We start from the raw sequence: 6896 nt of genomic DNA, 5'->3' as shown, positions 1-6896 counted from the left end.
GACAAATTTGGGAGATGATTTCACAATTCTACATTTGTGAATTAAAAATTTAGCTAGACATACAATTGTATTACAACAAATCTCATCACCCTTGCTTTGCAATATCATTCCAAATGTTATGTCGTCTCTGGAGATAGAGTTTGGAAATGAAGACATCTGTTGCTTAACCCATTTATGTATATCACACCAAAATGTCTGAATCACATTACATGAGAAGTAATTCTTTAGAGGGGTAAATGTTGTTCATTACTTTGAAGTGTGTTTCTTTCACTTTGGGGGGTATAGGGAGTGTTAGATACATTGTTCTTAGTTTAGTAATTTAACCTTTATCCAATTTTTGTAGAATGTTATTTTTATTTTGCCTTTCAAGGTAAAGGTATTCAGTAAAACAATTTCTAATAAAGTGATTAGTGCATTTTCTATCCAGAACAAAGATCCCTTGAATTGATAGTGGGGCCAATTGTGGTTGTATTGGATGATATGCCAAAATATTTATTGTTAGAAAGACAAATTCTTGGGGTAGTGCTGTATGTAATTTAGTAAAGTCTGATTTTAAGGGTTTGAAATTATATTTGATGCAAAATTGTTCATAATTAAAATCATGTCCGTTGGTATCCATTAAGTCAGCTATGGACCATATAGTTCTCCCATACCAATCTTCAAAGAACAGTGATCTGTTGCGGTGCAAAACATACATATCTGTTGTTCCAGAGTACAGATGTGTGGGGTGAGAAGTTATGTACATATAACTTTTTCCAATACAAGAGTATTTGTCTGTGAAACTCTGACAATGTTATAGGTAATTTGTCAACATTAAAGTCCGCTCTAAAAATAAATTCTAATCCTCCAATTTTCTTGACTAAGGTCTTTGGAATACAATACCAAAATGAGTTGCTGTGTTTGATCCAAGATTTTAACCAATTTATTGTTAAGGTTCCATTAAGGCAGGCAAAATCAATAACTTTTAGTCCTCCATCCTTTGTGTCTTTAACCATAGGCCTTCTGCTTTTCTTCATATAATGTGGTCTGTTTCTCCAAATGAAATTTAGGTCAGTCAGATTTGGTCAGTGTCTGGTGACTTGCTAGAAAGACAATAGCTGTGTCCGAAACCGCCCCCTATCCACTAAATAGTGCACTATTTCGGGTGTCAGCCATTTTGAAGTGGTGTCCGAATTCATTCCCTACATCTCATTCCCTACATTTGTTCACTCTTTCTTACCCACAATGCAATCTGTTTTCGAGGGTACATACGATGTACACTCTCCCGACCCCTATTTCCCATAATCCAACGCGGAGACGCGGCAGAGTGCAAAATAAAATTGCAAATGGCGGACGTAAACACCGGAGGCGGCAACGTTTACAAATGTAAGTAACTATTTTATTAATACAAATAAATCTGTAGCAAGATATAACTAAGTAAAATTATACATATTGATGGATTAATTTATAATTTGCCACTAACTCCGCTTAAATGCAATTTTTGACTCGAAACTAGCAAGTGTAATTTTTACTGTCGAGATTTCTCATAGCAAATGATAATTTGTTGGATTCTTCACATATATTATTCATCACATGTAACTACTGTATTCGCATATGCCTTAGAAAATAATGTACCGAAGATTTTCTATTGTTTTAGGGACGGATGAAGACGTATCACGTCTCATAATGAGCAGGATGGCCAATGGGCATCTCTTCTCTGGGCGCAGGAACGCAGCCCTGTTTGGATGGGAGTGAGTTTGTAGATTTCTTTTCCTCAGAAATTAGCAGAGTTCAGTTTCATTTTATATGCGTAAATAGTGAGTAAATGAAGAGTAAATTATAATTATTGGATTTGCTATTCCTTTAAAACCATACTGAATGAATTTATGCTGTCAGAGCCTTTTTATATGAAAATGTTATGTATAAGTAATCTCTGTAAGATTTATCATTCTCTTCTAAATCATTTGTAGGAGCTAAGGAAGCCACCCACCCTCCTCATGGACTGCACCAGATTTGCCAGTTCTTGCTCCAAGGCACTTGCAAGTTCCCGGACATTTCTGGGGGGAATGGCCCTAACCCTCACCCTCCGTTCCAACAGGACCCAGACGTGCACAATAGGATTGAGATCCAGGCTCTTCGCTGGCCATGGCAGAACACTGACATTCCTGTCTTGCAGGAAATAACGCACAGATCGAGCAGTATGGCTGGTGGCATTGTCATGCTGGAGGGACATGTCAGGATGAGCCTGCAGGAAGGGTACCACATGAGGGAGGAGGATATCTTCCCTGTAATGCACAGCATTGAGATTGCCTGCAATGATAGCAAGCTCAGTCCGATGATGCTGTGACACACCGCCCCAGACCATGACGGACCCTCCACCTCCAAATCGATCCAGAGTACAGGCCTCGGTGTAACACTCATTCCTTCGACGATGGACAGTGGAATTTTTGTACAAGCATGGAAGCAATAAAGCAAAAAATATTTGGATTTTTTCAAAATTCTTTAAAAATACAGTGTCCTGAAAAGGGGATGTTTCTATTTTCGCTGAGTTAAAATATATATACATATATATATTATACACACACTCACACTATAGTGTGTTAAATGTGTAATCCATTCTTCTGGACATTAATTTTTTATTTTATTTATATAAACATAAGATACACAAATTATCTACTGACATCAGTGTATTAACTTCAGATTTGAACACTATATTTTATTAGCATATCTTATGTAGACAAAATACATTCAACTTTAAACTAAGTTTTTAAATATGTGATTTAAGAAAATAAGTTTTTATGAGTTCAATGGATCTATTCTTCATTTATTTAGTTTACAGCTAAATTTATTTTGTCTTAATAATTATTACCAATGGGTGGTCGACGAGCCAACAACGCATGCCTCAAAGTTGTGTAAAATATAATGTTCTTCTCTAGAAAATGTAATTCACCAGAAACGAAGAGTTGCATCAAGTTTGCCTCTGACTCGGATGGAGGACACCGATAAGAAGAACCCAGCGAAAAGGTGTGCTTGTGCACTTAGGTTGGTTTTTGTTGGTAGTTTACTTTACTACAATTTGTTTTAATAAGATATATAGGAGCGTGCAATAGAGTTTTCATTATTTTTATCTTTAACAGATAGTTATTATCTTTTTATGAAAAATTAAATCTAAACATGACAAATTGAAGTAATGTATCATTAAGGTAATACGCATATCAAATGAACAAGTGAAAAGATTAACTGTATTATGATCATTGAGTTTTTTTGTATTTTTATTAATGCAAAAATAAAATATTGAATTGCCTATTATAAAATTATATATATAAACTATAACTATATAAAGATTACAGAGATTATCAAATTGAAGAAGCCACACAGGTGAAATGTTCATGACAAATGTCTGTGACAGCTCCCGAGTGCTCTCTGACGCATAGAATTTACGTCAGCGTCTGAAATCGCTCACTCATTTCGTTCACTCAATGTGCACTCACAGCCATTCACTATATAGGAAATAGTGAACGAGTGGGCGATTTCAGACACTAATGTTTCAATGGACCCTTTTCACATGTTCGCGCAGCGGAAGTCGTCGTAGTTGGGTAAACGTGAATGGGGGATCACAGCAAATAAATGTTTTGCTTGTGAACCCATTTGACACCACCACCACGTAATCTTGATGTATGCCATTGAAGCACCATAAGGCACTTCGAGGCCAGGCATGTTGCTGAACCAGCGCAGCTTCTCGATAGCAGTTGCACAAGTTCTGATGATAACACGATTTCCAATATTCACAATTGGCCAATCTTACCGATGACAACGGTGACGTGTGTTTCATGGGCTGAGTTCGCAATAGCATAATACACTTAGCTTGGCATGCGTTCGACTGTCACCAGAGACGTTTCCTGATAAACATGCTAGAAATGTTAGCATTTGTGCTACAGATGTACGAATGTAAAAAATAAAATAAAGAAAAGACAGAGTACATTTTACCATGTTTTGTACACCTGTCTCTGCAAATGTATGAACTTTGACTCATCTATATAATTGATTAAAAGTGAATGTTTATCACTAACTTTGTACATCTCCCTTGGTGCCAACATGTTTGTGTGAAGTCACGCACCTGCATCTCGATAAAATCGTCTTTTGCATGAGATTCCAAGTTGGAAGTCTTACTTCAAGTGGCATGCCATTGCACTTACCCTTACGAAAATCGAGAGTTCATGGCAAATTTGCAGCAAATTCGCCACTGATTATTTTTATATGCAAATTAGCTTTGCAACCAACTTGAGTCAAATTGTCCATTGTTGCCAAAGGCATGCCGGAGGTTCATCCATACCAGCAAAGAGCTGCAAACTTATGACAAACATTTGCGACAAATCAAAAGCTTGTTTGCATTTGAAAATAACGAGCGGCAAATTTGAGGCCAATTTTTAAAACTTTAATCACAAAAATGTCTAAAATGTATAAATGAAAAGACATGCACGGTACAGAATTGTGTATTATACATACATTGTTTTTACTCTTTTGTTTTTAAAAGATTTAATTTTGTAATGTTTAACAAAACCAAATTAATAAAACACACACACACACACACACACACACACACACACACACACACACACACACACACACACACAGTTTTTAGGGTCATCAATAAAATAATTGTACACTAGATGGCGGCAGAACACTATCAGATGAGATCTTTGCAATAAATGTCTGTTCTTCATCTTTGACAAGATTATATTATATTTGAAAATAAGAAATTCAGTAGTTAAATGTTAAATCATAATGCATTCTAATAGAAAATTAAATATTTCTTGCAAGATGAGTGATTTTATACATTTTAATTGCACATTTTGTTTTATTATCTTATCTTTAACTACTAATATACATAATGGGCCAGTTTATCTTTACAGTAAACTAACAATTTTTAATGGCACCTCCAACAAAACTGGACAGCTAATAGATAATAATTAGCTAATAGACTGTTTACTTATTGCTTACAAAAAAGAAGCTGATTATTCTTAGATTAGTCAGTGATGTGTTTGCTATATGCAAAATATTAGTCTTAAAGATATATATTTACATTTGTTAGTCTTTATACTATTCAAAATCCAGCAGTGAATATTGACACTGACAATATCCTATTTTAAGCATTGACAGGTGTAATGTTCCTCTATGCACTTTCTATCAGTGGACCGGAAGTAATTAATCCAGTATGCTAATGTAACATAATATGAAACCTCTAAAAATGGAGATGGATTTATTTAACAGATCTTTCATCTAAAAAAAAAAAAAAAACTTAAACAAAAGACAATTATACATAATATAGTATGCAGCACTTCAGGGCAGGATAAGCAGCATATATTCACAAAACTAGATTTAAGATACAGCTTCTTCTTTTTTTTTTACCAAAAGCACGATTTTGACATTTCAAAATTTCAAAATAAATAAATAAAAATAGTAAAGGGTACCGTAAAGATAATTTTCAAAAATCAAGTCAAGATATCAAATCCGAGAAAATGACGAACAAATCTGAATTAAAAAAATTAGCAATTAATTAGGCTAATTAATAATACATTTAAATGTACATTTATAAAGCCCTTTATTATAAACAATACATATGCAAATCAATAATACAAAATTGTATATGAGCATACATATTTTTTGTTTTTGTTTTTTAAACAATATAAACAATTTTAATATATAAAAAAATCTATATTCCCTTAGGAAATGATACAATTAATGATGAAGTCCATGATTTATTAGTCTTGTCTTATTATCAAATGAGGTTACTTCATGCTGCATGATGAGAACGAGCAATTAGTGTATGCAAATGAGAGAGGACTCTGAGCTTTCACTAATTTTGTGACAGAATCAAGAACATTTACTAAGGTGACTGCAGCCTGTATCGAATATAAGGCAAAATAATAAACATTTAAAAAATGGATCACAGTGATACACAAGAAATGTGGTTAAATCACACAAATGTTTGCATGTTGCATAGATCTTCAATGCAGCATCAGATTAAAATCAGATTTCTTGGTTTATCTAGAGATGGATGTTTTAATGTCTTGATTGCTTCTGGCTATGTGAGACTCCCTGATAAATCTGAATGCTGCCCTACAATACCACAGATATCTCAACTGTGTGCACAGGATCATTGAGTATAATCTCTAATTAACATACTGCTATTTGCTCTGTCTGATCGGACGGCCTCATTTAGTTACTGATAATCCCAAAATATTCAAAGTTTACATTACCTTTTGGTTTCTGTTTGCAGAGGCTTTGTGCAGGCGTTATTCACAAATAAGACCAGATGCTGACTTTGATGTCTGAAATTGATGATTGGCCCAACATTTCTCATTAACTGAAGCAAATTTGCTTAATAGGACATTAACTAGGGTTTAAGATGTAGCAAACAAGATATTTTTCTCGTTTTGTAATTTGCCTTCTTTCTTATTTACCTTTCTTTTTATTAAAAAGAAAGTAGAAAAGAATATGTCTTATTTTTTTCTTACTTAATCTACTTAATCTATATCCTCCAGGGGGCCTGTGGACAGATAAATAATATAATTATACATCATTTCATTTCTAATAATAAAAAAAATTATAAATAAAATAAATAATTTAATAATTAAAGAGTGTGCACATACTGATCTGTCAAGCATTATATAAGGTAAAAATGTTTGATAATGTTTTTAATTAATGAAAGATAATATAAAGTGTTACCAAAAATGTATCCAAACTACATTTTTACATTTAACATGCACATTTCTATATTCATTTATTTTCATTACGTCTATATGGGGATCCCTGAGTGTGTAAAAGTTGAAAACCCTTGTCTTAAAGCAACAGCCTTAATTAAAAGCATGCTAACAGCTTATGTTAAATGGGTAAAATACATTAGAGAAAGTAGT

Source organism: Xyrauchen texanus, chromosome 46, assembly GCF_025860055.1.
Source record: "Xyrauchen texanus isolate HMW12.3.18 chromosome 46, RBS_HiC_50CHRs, whole genome shotgun sequence".
Classification (NCBI taxonomy): domain Eukaryota; kingdom Metazoa; phylum Chordata; class Actinopteri; order Cypriniformes; family Catostomidae; genus Xyrauchen; species Xyrauchen texanus.
This window is presented reverse-complemented; position numbering follows the sequence as displayed.